A 17,103-nucleotide genomic window follows, 5' to 3' on the forward strand; every position below is an offset into this window, starting at 1 on the left:
GTGAAAACTGTTGTTTTAGGTAATAACATTTTATATTTTGGGAGGTAATTTCTTTTGTAATTAGATTACAACATGACGAAAATAAATTATTTCCATACACTTAGTACAGAAGAATTTCTAATAATATATTTTTTTGAAACCAAGGCTTACTCTTCTCTGAAGAAAACAAGTTCCAATAACTTATTAAAATATGTCATTTCATCTTTTATGTGCTGAAGGAACCGAACCAAAAATCTGTATGAACTTTGCATTCTCCTCCATACTAATTTTAAGCTAATATTGCAGAACTAATGACAGCCTTGAGAAATGCTATTATCAATTCCAGCTGTCTCTTGCATCAAGATAGCCTGAATTACAGCAACATTTTAAGAAATGAAGCTCTGAATAAAATCCATTACAGGCGAGCTTCTGTTTTAATACTTTCCCAGACTGCTTTATATTGTGGTTATCTCTTTTCATCACAGGAAAAAGCTTATGACAACCCGAGTTATTTTATTTCCTCTTTTTTTTTTATCATCAAGTCTTAGACTGTTTTTGTACTGAATTATTGGTCTTACTGAACTACTCACACCCAGTCTCACGATTGAGGTAGTTGCGAATGTCACTCAAACCTCCCTTCCTGTCGTCTACAGACAAATGCTCCAAGAAAGGCAAATGGCCTGGGCCATCTCTTCTGAATTCCCTGCTTTCTGGAACATAAAATCATAGTTCTTCTGGGTCCGATTTAAAAGTTTTAATAAAATCTCACTCTGTCTATGTTTCAAGTTCGTCCCAGTTGCCCCAGTTGAAAATATAAACTATTACGTTTAGAATAGATGAGCAATGAGGTCCTGCTGCAGAGCACAAGGAATTATAGCCAATCTCTTGGGATAGAACATGATGGAAGATTGTATGAGAAAAAGACTGGGTACGTATTTGTATGAATGGGTCACTATGCTGTACGGTAGGACTTGATAGAACACTGTAAACAAATGTATTCTATTTGATTTTTTTAAAAAGGAGTTGTGTCTCTTTAAAAAAATAAAAGAAAATATACATCCATCTCCCTGCATCTAATGTAACACTTCCCATCCCATAATATCTGCAGTGACACATATGTTGTTCCCTCATCACATTCAAATCCCTGAACACAAGCAACCTGCTTAGACATACATTTCTGTCTCACTTTCTATCAATAATGCTTGTAGACTGTAATTGAAGTTACATAAACTTTGTCGTTTCCTTGGTATCTTGCAGTAGCACACTTAGTCCACAAAAATTAACAGAATTAATCTATTTTAAGAGTTCCACTAACCTTTCTTGGAGCATTTATTGCGTATGAGCTATGTGGAAATCATTTTTGGCTTAAGCCGATCATTCACAGGACAGATTTGAAATAAAATGTAGCAAAATGTTAGATATGAAATTAGCAAAATAGTAGAAAAAATAGATCTGAAATTGACTTCTAATGACCAAAACCCATGAATTTTGTGCCATCTCACTAATTCTCTATAGTTGTTGGATGCTCTCATAAATTTTCCTTGCTTAAATACCCTCCTGATTTTTATTAACAAAGTTTAAGAAAATTGTCAGGTTATAAAAGAAGAATATCCTGTTTACTATCAGACATATTTTTGATGACAAATAGTGATTGAGAAGGGTCTCACATACAAATGTAACTTCAAGAAGTTTAACAGGTAACCTGGCACAAACACAATCCTAACGTCCATCTGTGTTACAACCTTTTTACTACATACATGAGATTTTCTCACACTTAATAGTCTTACATCCAACTTGAGTTGGTTAAGGTAAGAAATAAAATAGACATACATGACAATAGCCAACACTTCCCAAAAAAGTATAATCGCAAGTGCAATTAGTACAAAGAAATCATGGTATCTACTTTTCTATCTGTTCAAGATATTTCATAACTAAATGTGTGTGCAATTCCATGTTTCTCAAATTTGATTTTGAGTGCGGTGTATCTATATGCCTAGGAAGTAAGATATTTTGGACACTATCTTTCTTTTAACACTTGCTATGTCCAGATAGTCCTTCCCTCTGTACAGTGTTAAGTCAATCAAGCATGTCTCTCAAAGGGCTCCACTTCAAAATGCTCCTTTCTGCCATACATCCTTTTTCTCATGAGCAGATGAAACAGAAGACATTGATTTTTATCATCACGGCAACATACATTTTTCTTGAACCTTGTAGCTTTTATCCACTACTGCTCCATTTTCTCTCCTTTATTTTAAATTCCTTCTTCCATCTCTGTTCCTTCCACACCCCATTGCAGGTGGTTAATATAAGAGAGCAGAAGGAAAACTGGCATCTTCTATACTTTGCTGCATCTACCTATACATTTTACTCTTGTCTTTGTTAATTGCATGTCTGTCTTCTATACTAGAACATAACTGGAACAGCAGGATTTTTGCCTACTTGTTTACTCTTATAGCATCAGCACCCAGAAAAGGACCTGACATATCATAACATTTTGTGAATGAATTGACAAATGGATAAAGTCCACCTCTCACCCAGTAATTTCAGTCAGAGATAAGAGACTCACTCATTTCGCAAATATCTCATGAGCAACAAAATCTTTTCCTTTTGAAATTCTAACTAAAATCTATCCATCCCTCTTCCCCCACCCTTTGCCATTATACATAAGTGTATCCTAAAGGGATCATTCCATCCAGTGCCTTCAGAATAAGACATGGGCTAGTTGGCATGATATAATTGTTTTCTTACCATTTGTCCATCCTAATTTATTTACTATGCCTTGCACATCCTCCTTTAAGCTGTACGAAACATTTTGAAGTTCTTGAAAGCACCATACTCCTATACTCTCTTAGTCTCTCAATTTCTCTCTATCCCGCAGAGAAACACACACACACACCACACACACACACACACACGCACACACACACCATTATAGCTATTGATCAACCTCTTCTTGAATGCCCCTCAGAACTCAATGTTAGGCTTTCTTCTCTTCTTTTGTATAAAATTTAAGATGACGTCTCTCTAGCTCCAGGGCTATGCACTCCTTTGATATACTGATGACTTCCAAATTTATAGTTTTGGCTCCAACTTCTCCCTAAGGCCAAAACTTGCACATGCAATTACCTTCTCAATATCTCCAGTTAAAAATCTATTACTGACTTCACATTTTCCGTCCTAAAATGTCTCTTAATTAATACGTCCCTAACCATCTTGTCCAGATTGACATAAGACCATCATTTATGCAACTGATGGTCATTACAATGGCATTTATGCACTTGCACAAACCAAAGCCCAGAAGTCACTTTGGCTTCCCTTGTAGCTTGCATGCAAGTCATGAAAAAGTTCCCTTCTCTCTGAAATTTTCCATGAGCCTCTCCTTGCTGCTGCCTCAGCTGGGATCTTGAGGCACCTGACTTACCTCTCCAACCGGACCACAGGTCTAGCCCTACGGGTTACTCTGATTTCCCGCTTGATCTCCCCACACCATTTTCTACAAGGCAGCCAAGGTAATCATTTAGAATCTAAATCATGAAAAAAGTCATGCAGTGGCTTCCCGTTACATTTGAAATACAACCCTTGCTCCATTCCATAACAGAGTTTCTTTCTAAGCCCCTCCACCCTCAGATAATCCCTGCATCACCCAGTGGTGCTCACAGCTCTGCAGCCACAAAGTCTCAATCTCAACATCTTCCTTCCTTCCTCGGGGCTTCTACAGTCATACATTTCTCCACCTGGAAAATTCTTTTCCCAGATTTTGGTTTTTCTTACTTCATTCATATTTATGCCCAAATATCAGAGAGTCGGTCCTGTTTACTGCAGTGAAATGTTGCGTCGAGCCAGCCGGATTCTCCTTTTGGACCTAAGCACTCACTCCCTCAGTACCAGGGACACAGCTGGAGTTTAGCAGTCAGCTTGAGGTTACAAAATCCCATATGTGAGAGTGCAAATCAGTGTCAATTCATTGGGAACGGCCTAACGTCACTCTACCAACGTATGGTTAGTAAGCATCCTACACTCCTAGTTTCTCTTAGCTTATCCCTCCAAGCTTCTTCTCTAACCAGATAGACCATTATCCATTCTTCTATGCTTAACTGATTTTTGTTCATGGGGATTCATATAAGCAGTTGACACACAGGCAATTGTCATGTCATCCTTTCGAATCTTTTAGAACTATGCCCAAAAGTCACTTAAATTCTCCTCCTCCACTTGCTCAAGAACCTTAATCACAGGATATATTATATTTCTCTGATTGAGTTGCCCCTATTAATAACTTTTAATTGAACCTTCCTTAAATCTTATTAACAGTAAATAATCTACTTCAGGCAGTGAATCTGACATTTTCCCGTGGCCCTGAATACAGTCTGTTTAATGAATCCTGTTTACTGACCTATTAGCAGTCCATGGTTCAAAAAATATTCCTTAAATGCTTCCTTTGCCAGATCCTGACAGTTGCTGGAAATCCTGAGAAGGTACAGGAAGAAGACTCACAAGCTGTATGTCACTTGTGTCATTTCTTCATGGAGCAGGAACAAAATGCAGATGTTTGCCATGCATCTGGAGGCTGTGTTGATGGGAGAGACAGCCTCGAGGGAAAGGAATACCCCCTAGTGGCTCCATGAAGAACCGGTGATCATGCCTTATTCAGTAAAAGCAGAGAATTGAGAGCTGAACAAAATGATGGAAGCATGACCAAGCCAAAATACATCATTACGTATGTTGCCATGCCAAGAAACAGTGCAGTGAATGCTGATGCCTTCCTGCTTTCGGAGAAAGTCAGGTGGCTCTGCAACCCTTTTCCTTCTCTGTGTGGACCTGGTCCTTCCGCATTTTCCTTCTGCCTCCCTGAAGTTCTCATTTTCATCTCTTTCTACTTGTCAATTTGCACTCCTTTTTCTGTGAAAACAAATCTAACTGCTTCAAGCAGACTCATCAATCAAACAACCTCTTCCCTCTGCCCCTGGGCTTGGGCACCCTGTCGCTCTGCAGTCTTCTAATTACTCCTTAACTCAGGGCCTCAACATGGGCTTCCATTGCCAGCCTGGATGGATTCAATCCTCTTTCCTTTGCCCTTACACCCTAGCAGAGTAAATTTTACTCATCATGTATATGCTACCTTGAACATTTCCCCTTCAGGGCTCAACAAAAAGCAAAATTATATGTAACACAAAGGAACTTACAATGTATCAAGGTCTGTTCTATAAAATAGATATTACATATATATTTATCTGTAGATACACATGTTTTATATGTACATATATGTATTATATATACATGTAACATTAAATGAGCGTATATACATTTAACATTAAATGAGCATTTAATATTAAATGAATAAGCATTTTAAAATATCTATACATTTACTTAGTGTACAATCAATTTATCTTCACTCTAACTTGCACGACTATTTTTATAATCATCATTTTACAGAAGAGGAAGTTAAGGAGGCAAAGTATTAAGTAGCTAGTCGTGGTCACACATCGAGGAGGTAGAACTGAGTTTGGAAGCTTGGCCAGCTCCTAGTCAGGATGCAGATGTCTGTCCTGAACAGACATCTTAGGCTAGGCTAGGTCTCTCTGGTAGATTACCCCACAGGACCCTATGCGTCTCCTCGGCCCTCTTCTTCCCATGGGTATTTATCCAAATGATGATATGAATGATGTATTCAGTGCTTGTTTTTTTCTGCCATGCTCCAGGCTTCTGGAGGGCAGGGAAGGCATCTGTTTGGTTTCTGCTGCCTCCCACATGCCGACACGGCCCTGGCACAGAGCAGAGACCAGTAAACGCTCCTGCACAGACTATTAGCAGGACAGCTAACTACACTAATTCATACCAGGAAGCATGCCAACTGCTAAAGGTAACTGCGCATGATCCTCTACTTGGTTGAATTTTATGTAGGATGGCATAGGAAACTTTATTGTACACAGCTAAACAAAAAGTGACATTTGGGACCCCGCGGTACAGCACAGGGAACTGCATGTAACTTTGCTGTACAACAGAAATTGAAGAAACACTGTAAATCAACTATACTTTAATATAAAAATAAATAAATAAATTCTTTTTTAAAAAAGTGAGATTTTCTCAAAATTAGCCCTCAGAAAAGTTACATCGCCTAGTATTTGGGCCCTAACCAAGTCTCTCATATTACTTCTTAGATGATTTTATTTTGAACCGCAAAATACTATTTGGGGGAAAGACATATGGCCTGAAAGAACCTCAGTCACTGCTGGATGGGAAGGCTGAAAGTGGTCACCCAAAGTTATAGGGAAAAAAGGGACAAAGAAATTGAATACACATTTATGATCTTGTTTGTTGGGAATGAGATCATAGTTGCAAGTGTTGGGCATCGTTATAAACAAGAACTTCAACGCATGTTGAAAAGTAATACAGTAAATACATTGTGGAGCATATGAATTTACATTTACAGAACAAAAGAAAATGACAAGTCTTAATGTTATGGAAATCCTTATACGTGGCTTAAGATAAAATCTCCAGTAACATCATATGTGGAGCCCCAAAGATACTGCAGGTCATACAACTTTGACGAAAGTTCAAAAGTGTGCAATGGAGGGCAGGGGTGGGGAGTGGGGGGTGGGGGGTGGGGGGTGGGGAGCAACTCGCAGAAAGGATGCACGGCTGACAAACTCACAGATAACCCAAGCTGTGAGTGCAGCGCTTACATTAAATCCTTCTCTGTAAATGATGGTATGAAAAGTCACTAGCTTTTCGGTACATCACTTTGATACTGGATACATACATTGATACTTCATAATACCGAGGTAAAATGAGGCTTTATATCTATAGATAATCAAATGATTAAATGCATAATTAATTCTACAAACATATCAAAATAATTGTTCACAATTCCTCATGTATAACCATAATATAATTTAGAACAGATGATCTGTTATATAATTATATAGAATATATATCTATAATGAAATATATAGGAGTTACCTGCATAAATGCTCCATTTAATATATATATTTATTTATAGATACTATTTATATATTATATATATTTAATACAATATATATATTTGTGTATATGTGAGAGTAAAATTAAATTTATATGATATTTATACATCCCTGTTGGCCTAAATAGTTTTTGGATCTTTTGTGTTTTTTCCAAGAAAATCAGAGTATTTTCATATTCATGTTCATCTGACATTTGCCCTGCCCCTGCCCCTTCCCTCGACCTCAGCAGACTTTAGACTAATCTTAACCACTCAAAAAATACGGCATCTTGACCAAAATGAAGTTTACATCAGGTCCCAGTGTCACGCCCGTAGGTGTGGGTCAGAAAGTGAGAGATAAGAAGGAAACAAGACGGAAATACCTGCTCAGAAGGAGCAAAGGACCAACACCCTCTTTCTACCTCCCACTCTTTCCCTTTTGTTTCTCTTCATTCCATCTAAAGCTTGAAATGATAAATTCGATCTGAGAGAATTGCAAATTATATTTATCACATTTGCTTGTGTCTACATGAAGAATCTTTTTATGAAGAGTAATAATTTTGCAAAAATGGCCTGAGTGTCAGATCAACTTTGCTGTACGATTTATTGAATCACATCACTGAAATCTCTCCATCTACCTTCTCTTCTTTCAGTGACTCAGGTCCCGTGATGATGAACCCATAAGTGGAAGAAAAAAAATCTAAAACAGAAAAGAGAATGTAGCCTCTGACAGTCACAAAAACTTAGATCTTTAGAGGTAAACATACAAATAATAGTAAACCTATTGTGGTTTTACTGAAGGAGCACATTATCATTTTTCCATTTTCTATCTAATGATATACTTCTTGTGATATCCTCAGTTATGCTTGCAAGAAACAAAATATGCTATAACATCTGTTGTGTAGGTGTATTCCAGAGGTTCTATCTGTAACTGCCAAAACTATGAATATGTCACATTCTCAGAGGGATTTTATGTAGAACATTTTCTTCCTTTCTTTTTACTCTTTATGCTTAGCTTTGGGGGGGGGGAATGCTTTGAAGTGTTTATTAAATTCATATCTATTTTACTGTGAAGAAAAACACAATTGGAGAGCTCTTATATCTAATAAAATATTTGAACAATGTAGTGTATTGTAAGCACTCATATGGCATTCAGGAATATCTGCAGAGTATATATTGTCAGTTCTGACATAGCTGTTTTCTGAATCTAAAGATCATTTTGGGGGGAAGAATGGATAAGAAAAAGGCCATATGTTGTGTGTTCCTTCTTTGCGGGGCACCGTGTAAAATGCATCCCCAGCAAAAAATTTAATCCTTCAATATGTTTTAAATTGAGACTGTCTTTCTCGATACCTATGTAAGAAAGCAACATGTTATATGTGGCTGCATGTTTTAGATTTCAACATCAGCCTTGGTTTGTTGCTTTGGAAATAGTGAGCCTCAAGACAAGTAGACTAATGTAATCTGTTACGAGTTCACAGAGACTTAATTTTTCCCAGGTGGGAAATCCATCATGTTCATGCATCCTTTAGGGAGGTATGCTCCCTATTTCTCTGTTGTAATAATTATTTAAAACTCTCATGATATTAACTCTCGTAATTTCTAACCAACTGGACTCTCCTTATCACTGAATTTCTGGGAATATAGTTTACCTCCCTTTATAGGAAACTTCCACCTCCCCCATCAGCCAACTGGGCAAGGGTGGACCCAGGGCCTAGACACCCGAGTTTGAGACTGGACTCCCCTACTTTTCAGTCATCACCTTGGACAAGCCATTTGATGGGTCCCTGCTTCAGCTTCTAAAGCTGTAAAATGAGGGTAACAATAATCACCACCCTCAGAGGACTATTTAGATAACGAGTTAACATGGAACAACCTCAAATAACTTCGGACACATAGTAAGTACACCAGGATTATCCTTAGACATACCTCAGCTTACGAATTATTTAGGAGCTATTTGAAATGAAAGGCAGGCACTTGCCTCTGTGTTCGGGGAAGGTACTGTATAGCAGGCGCCTCAGCTCCCCTTTTGGTCTTCATGCCACATGCAAGCACTTCTGTTGCTTTCTCTATCAAAGGTTCTTGAACCCACCATGCATCTGGCTCTGTGTCAGTGACAAGGATCCCATCTGAGTAAGTCACAGCATCTCTAAGCTCAGGGACAGGCAGGAGAAAGGGGAAGGGAATCTCTCATACTCAGGGAGATGTGTGGCGACGAAGTGCACTAGATAATCGTTTTGCAAAGAGAAGGGATGTGGAGAGTTTCAATCAAGGCCACCCTGGTACGGCCATAGCCAGAACGCTAGAACAGGTGCCCCTTGTGTCAGGGCCAGATCTGCTAATTACCAAACCTATGAGCAAAAACAAACCCCCATGCCCGTTAAGTCTCCATTCCCTTTCTCCAAAACGTGGGAGACAGAGTGCTGACCTCACAGGGCTGATGTGGTTGTATTATTTTTACAGTAAAAGCTCAAATTGATAGAACATTATGCGTCAGGCACCGTTTTGATGGCTTTTAGGTGAATCCCCAAGAACAGCACACAAGGTACTTAGAATAATGTTGGACATATTAGGAGACATTCAAAAACAGCCATCCACATTTGTTTTATTTCCTTTAATGTCACATAAATCTGCCTCTGAGCTAAAGGGATAACCACTTTCCAGTAAGGAGTTGCTTCATGGCAGACTTTATTTTTATTTTTTGTCTTTTTGCCATTTCTAGGGCCGCTCCCCCAGCATATGGAGGTTCCCAGGCTAGAGGTCGAATCAGAGCTGTAGGCGCCGGCCTATGCCAGAGCCACAGCAACACGGGATCCGAGCCACGTCTGCAACCTACACCACAGCTCACGGCAACGCCAGATCCTTAACCCACTAAGCGGGGCCAGGGATTGAACCCTAAACCTCAAGGTTCCTAGTCGGATTCGTTAACTACTGCGCCACGATGGGAGCTCCTCATGGCAGACTTCGGTTTCCTACCCCCTTCCTAAGGAGTCTAGCTAAGTCTCATATTAGATAAAGACAGAACAGAGCTAGGTTCCTGCAGAGGTTTTCAGCCTGGGGAGGTTTCTGGATATGTGGCTCTGTCTGGAGTGACTGGGTGCTTTGAAGAATGAGGATAAATCTTTAGCCTAAAGGTTGTAGTAACATCCAAAAATGTCTAGCATAATCTGAATAGCTAGCAGGATATACAGTGCAACTCTCCACGGCCTATTTTAGTCTCCTTTGTCAAAAGGAAATGAAAAGACCAAGGCCTCTGTACTCAGTGACAGTAGAGCCCCCAGAGGATTCATGAGTCAGGCTGTTCTGAGCCCATCTTCCTTGGTACTTGGTCAGCCTAAGAAAATCCAGTTATACAATAATTGTGCTTAATAAAGAAAATATGTGCGAAAAGTTTTAAGCATGAGAATGTTGTGATATCTTCTGTGTGGTGTTTGAGTCTACTGGACTGCTAGACTGAGAGCTGAGAGAAAGGGTAGAGCTGACCAGAAGCCACCCAAGAGGCTCTGTTAATAGCCCAGGCCAGGAGCCTCTGCTGTGATGCAGTGTGTGGACTATCCAGCTTGTCTATGTGGAGGCACCAGTCTGATTCTCAGTCCCGGGCAGTGGGTTAAGGATCCGTGGTGTGGCCGCGGCTGTGACAAAAGTCACAGCCGTGGCTGAGATTCCATCCCTAGCCCAGGAACTTCCGTATGCTGTGGAGGTGGCCAAAAAAGAAAAAAAATAGGGAGTTCCCATGGTGGCTCAGCGGAAACAAATCCAACTAGTATCCATGAGGCTGTGGGTTCGATCCCTGGTCTTGCTCAGTGGGTTAAGGATCTGGCATTTCCGTGAGCTGTGGTGTAGGTTGCAGACACAGCTCAGGTCTGGCATTGCTGTGGCTGTGGTGCAGGCCAGCAGCTACAGCTTCTGATTCGACACCTAGCCTGGGAACATGCCATGGGTGTGACCCTGAAAAGCAAAAGGCCAAAAAAAAAAAAAAAAGGAAGAAGCTAGTCCAGGCAAGATATGGAAGATGGAAATGCCTTGGAGGAGGTAGTATCATCAAAATGGGGACCACGCCAGGGTCATCTGTTAGTGAGAGCTGCCATTTTCTTCTTCTTCCCAACATATTCCTAATCTGGTAGTTCTAGAACGTCAAAAGGTAAATAAAAGAGCAGGAACAATGACGAAGACTTGATTTAGAGCTCGTGCAACTTGTCCTACTTATGAAAACGTGAGAAACCAAGGAAGGAAACACCTCTGAAAATGTGAGAAATGAATTGTTTTCACTGCGTTAAGATGGAGATGCCTGCTGGGTATTCGCATGAGTGGGAAAGTGGGTGTGATGCTAGAGTCCAGGTTTAGCAGGGTTAGTTAGTTAGCAGGGTTAGTTAGCAATGTTAGTTAGCAGTTTTAGCTAGCATTGTTAGTTAGACATGTCTTTGAGAATGTTGAGCTGGATACAGAATCTGGTCCAAAGAGAAAAGTTGCCATTAGATATAATTGGCATTTAAAGTCACTGGAGACCAACAAACATAATAAGAGAACGGGAATGTGTATTAGTATGTATATATATATATATACGTGTGTGTGTGTGTGTGAGAGAGAGAGAGAGATAGGCTGGATCACTTTGCTGTACAGCAGAAACTATAATATTTAAAAATGCAAAATAAAATAAAGTCACAGGAGTGGATGAAAGTACCTAATAGAAAAAAAATCTTTAGAGGAGGGAAGATACCTGGGAATAGAACTTCGGGGAGTGCCATCCTTTAGGGGTGAAGATTTAAGAGGCATCAGCAAAGAAGAGAGAAAGAAAACTACGTGAGAATTAGAGTGATGGGCTGCAGAGTTCAGTGTTCTGAAGATCAAGAGAAGGAGCGTGCAGTTCTGTTTTGAGCTATTCCTGAAGAAGAGCTCAAAGGCCAGTGAACGTGGACATGGCGGGGCCTCAGCAAGAGCAGTCTCAGTGCAGTAATGAGGCCCAAGTCTGTTTTCAGTGATGGAGAAAGTGGGGGAGTGGCTCTGGACCACAATCTTGGCGGGGTATGTTGAGAAAAGGCATACAGAGTTGGATGGGGAGCTGGAAAAGAATGGGATGTGGAGGTGGCTTTTCTTTTATCTCAGTGTTAAAGAGTGGGGGCCATTGAGTCATGCTTGTGGTGATGAGAATAATCTGATGGAGAGGAAGAAATTAGAAATTGCATAAGTGCTAAGAAAATCCTGTGACAGGACAATATAGGACAGGATTTATGGATTAAGAAGACTGATTGGCCTCTGGTACAAATGAAAGGACCAAGGATAAAAATAAAATTTCATAAGCAGGTGGGCTGGCAGTGTTGCGACCAGGGTGGTGAGCATATTTTTAACAGGTACTTTAAAGAAATAGTCTTTCCCACTTAAACAGCTATATAGAGAAAAATAGGATTTTCCTGGGAATGACCCCAGAATGCCTCTCTAGGTGTCCCCATAAATCTGAAGTCTGGGCCTCCTTCAAGCAGGCTGGGTGTCCTGTTCAAGTTCAGTTCCCCAGCAAGGGAGTGTCAGATGTGAGGGAACTTGTGTTGCTCCCATTCTCCTAAACAGACAGCCTGAGGTCAATATGCTTGTCCCTCACCTGTTCTCTCACATAGGGACAGGGTGATGGAGGCTTTAGAACTCTCTCCAGGACACAGAACACAGGAACTGTGCACCTGCTTAACCTTGCCCATGGGATCCTGAGCCAAGTGCTACTGGCCAGACATCAAGCAGGCAAACTGGTCTCAATACCGCAGTCCTAGTCCATAGCTGGGGGCTTAGGCTGGGTAACCCCAAGGACTGGAGATACCCTCTAGGGTGAGGGAAATTTAGAAGAATGGATAATGCTCATGTGGACATGTGGCCTGTGTGTGGGCCACACTGCCCTTGAGTTAATGGAGCAAACATCCCCTGAAGGGTGATGGTGAGTCACTGTAAGTTCCAGGTGGCTCAAAGAGTGAGTCACCTATTCCCAGGTGTTCCCAGGATCCACAGGACAGTAAAGCCTGTGACAAGGCTGATTCCATTTAAGGAAGGGATGGAGCTTTCCTGAGTGGGTGGATCAATCAGAAATCCGAAAGTTCAAGGGACACCTGGGGTGAGAATTCTGCCAACAGCTCTACCAATCGGTTCTTCTGTGCAAATCTGGAAGCCCTCTGAGCCATAAGAAGGAGGATGGAAAGGTAGAACAGGCCACCTGGGATCTCTGGGAAGAGCAGCAGGCTGCCTCCCAGGGCAGAACCCAAATGGAAGGGAAACTCTTGGGTCAAGTGGAAACAATCACGCAGTCGGGTAAAATCTGGGAGCTGGAGCTAGGAATTCACTTAAAACGCTGACTTCTGATTCCATTGTCTGACGTCAGTAATCAGGAGCAGATGGTCTTACCTGCTTTATTCCCGAATCACTTGCTGGTGACTTCAGATTCATTCCATACGGCCTTCTGAGAAGCCTCCTGACCAATGAGATAAGACCCTAAATGCCACAGAGAACCCCGTGATTGAAGCTACTCAGGAACCTGTGTCCCAGAGTCACAGGTATGTAAACTGAAAACGGCATAAATAGAATCAGGAAATGGCGCTCTCTGGACCCACATCTCTGAGTCTCTGTCCCCAGGAAGACGAGGGACAGGAGCAAAGAGGGAGGAAGAGGACAGAAGGAAAGCAAGGGGCCAAAAGTCCCCCGTGGGCTGCTTCCTGACCCAGACGTGGGGTGTGCCAGAATCTGACTTCCCACAAGAAGCCAAGAGAACCAGGGTCCCCTGAGTGGGTCAACATTCCGCCCGAGTTCATGCACAAAGCCAGGTTTGCTGATGGTCCCCCGAGTACTTTGCAGAAACCGATCGACTAAAACACACCAATTCTATTCTCAACCTATACACCATTATATGTGTCAAACACACTCTCACTGTGTACTCTTAGTGCAACTTGTAAGCCATCCATGCTTTCCTGTATCTAATTCTCAGGAATTGTATTGCTAACCCATTGAAAAATTAGTGCTCTACAAAGACACATGACTAAAAGCATCATATTTTATTTTGAAAGGGTCCCAGGCCAGCAGTTGGAGACCCATGCATCTACTTTCAAAGAGCTGATGGTTCAGGCTCGGGCAAGCCACAGCTGCCAGTGCCAGGGTGCTGCCTTTCCTGGGGGAACAATGCAGGTGATACACCACAGTCATCAGCCTTGGCATTCCCCCACTGTGAGGTGTGCTTGTAGCTATTGTTCCATTGTAATTCATTTTGATTTCATGTTGTCATGTTTTCCTAACAGTGAGCCACAGGTTTATACTGTTTTGCATCAATGAAGGGTTCAGGATTCCTGTCGTTGGAAATAAGTTGCAAACAGCTCACATCATGTTGCTACGTTTTTCATGAAAGTCATTGAATGCTTGTTTCTATTTTTAGCGCCCATAGAAAGTGTCGATTCTGCTTTAGCGTAAAGGAAGAGAAAACTGTTGACAGATTACCTGTTGAATATATATGGAATATAGTTTTATTTCACTGGCTTTGGTTAACTAAGGGAACTACGTCGATTCTTCATTTAGGAGTAAGCTTACATTTATACTTCAATACTGACGTATAGTCATCATAATGAATATGTGATAATAAATAAGCAGCCTGTTTTAGAGCCTATTTAATTTCAATTATAACATAATACATGTCTAATATATTTTTAACATATAAAAAAAAGATTTGACATTTTTCTGTTGAGTACCAATACATTACTGGTGGTACATGTAATAAAAAGGTATTGAAATCCAATATTTAGGCTAGTATAAAGGTTATGTTTTATTTGAAATGATATTTGGCACTAAGACTAAAATTTTCTAGAGCCATCAAACAGAATTTGATGTTGTTTCAATCTTGATTTCTCTGAGCATCGTTTTCCACATCAGTAGCATGCGATTCTTATACACAGTTCCCACAACCTTTTTGTCCTGTGGTGGACTATAATTATCGGTACACATCTCATCTCAATCTCTCTCTGTCTCTTTTCCTCTACACACTCTAAGCCATACTTTAATCATGTTAATATGACCACTACTTATTTCAAAATAAAAATAATCCAAATATTTTAAAAATTCTTCAGTTATAAAAGAAGTACAATATACAGAGAGAAATATCTATTTTTAGAAGACCTAGAAGCAAAAGAAAAATATTTTGTGATACAATAGCATGTCCTTGCAAAATGGATAGTAGTTTCTTTATACCCAAGTGATTATCTCATTTATGACCCATAAAACTGGCCTTGATTTTGGAACTCAAACCAAAGAAGCCATGTTACATTTTAAAATTAAGTGACATGTAAGCAATAGGATATTCAGCTGGAGACATGATGAGCAATCATCTTAAAAGTGACATCGTGTACCACTTAACTCCGCTGGTGGGAATGTAAAGTGGTGCAGCCGCTATGGAGAATAGTATAGAGGTTTCTTAAAAAACAAAAAAATAGAGTTAATGTATGATCCTGCAATCCCACTTCTGGGCATCTAGCTGGAAAAGACAAAAACTCTTATTAGAAAAGACACACGCACCACAATGTTCATAAGCGTGTTATTTACAATAGCCAAGACATGAAAGCAACCTAAGTCTCCTCAGACAGATGAATGGATAAAGAAGATGAGGAACATAGACACAATGGAATATTACTCAGCCGTAAAAAAGAATGAAATAATGCTGTTTGCAGAAACATAAATGAACCTATAGATTATCATACTATATAAAGTAAGTCAGAAAGACAAAGAAGAATACTATATGATATCACTTATATGTGGACTCTAAAAATACGATATGAATGAATTTATTTACAGAACAGAAACAGACTCATAGACATAGAAACGAACTTATGGTTACCAAATGGAAAGGGGTAGGAGGGATAATCTAGGAGTTTGGGATTAATCGATACACATTACTATATATAAAATAGATAAATAACAAGGACCTACTGGACAGCATGGGAAACTGTATTTGGTACCTTATAATAACATAATGAGAAAAATCTGCAAAAGTATATAGATGTATGTACTATTTAACATATATATATATATACACACACACACACACATATATAGCTGAATCACTTTGCTGTGCACTTGAAACAAATACAATATTGTAAATCAAATATACTTCAATAAAAAATAAATTTTCTTAGCTTAAAAATATCCTTAAGCTTTGGTAAACTGGTGAAGTCTCAAATGTATAGCCCATATATAAAAGAATTTTGGATATGTTTTATATTCTTCTCCAAACAAGTTAATAACTTTGTTACACAGCAGAAATTATCACAACCTTGTAAATAAACCACACTTCAATAAAACTTTAAAAAGTTAATATATGATTTTTTCAGAGCTCAATGTATCAGTGACTCAAAGAAATATATTCCCAGAATACTTGTAAGATAGTTAGTATTATTCATTATTTCAGTGAGTTATAAATCAAAAGTAGTGATAAAAGTATTTTAAATCTTTCATCAGCATGGAGATTAGAATAATATAAAATTTCCTCATTTATTAATAAATATCCTATTATTAATTATTAGGGCACTGAATTATTTCAATAATTCTTCTGTACCTATGCCTAATTTTAATATGTTTTTCTTTCAAATACCTTTTCTAGAATAGTACCTTTAATTTTTTATACCATCTGCCCTGAGTTTGCTGCAGCTTGAAGCTACTCCTGCAAGGATTAGAGAGATTGTCTGGAGCAGAGCATCAGAACAGATGTACTTAGGATGAATGGATTCAACAACATATTACCTCCATTAGGACGATTAGGTGACTCAGTCAACCAACCTTGGGATACTATGCTAAAAAAAGACTCTTAGGAATTCTCTGCTTTTGATAAGATTTCTTCTACGTTTGAAATTACTGCATGACTTTGTCATCTACATTAGTTGCCTAATCTATAGTCTTAGGCTTCCAAAAGAATGGTCAGTCCTAGGAGAGAACAAAGCTAACAAGTTTGTCATGTATTTTGTGATAACTTTAAAAAAAATCCAAGTTCTGAATTATAACCTTAAAAAATGCACACATCTGAAAAGACTATGCTGAGGTGGGTTTTCCTGCATACCACTTGAGTAAGGATAAGTAAGTATGCATTTTTTTGGAAAATGTTTTGGCGAGGTATATGAATCGCCTTAAATGTATCCACAAATGTAGTCCATTCTTTAAATTCAGTG

Source organism: Phacochoerus africanus, chromosome 13 (assembly GCF_016906955.1).
Source record: "Phacochoerus africanus isolate WHEZ1 chromosome 13, ROS_Pafr_v1, whole genome shotgun sequence".
NCBI lineage: Eukaryota > Metazoa > Chordata > Mammalia > Artiodactyla > Suidae > Phacochoerus > Phacochoerus africanus.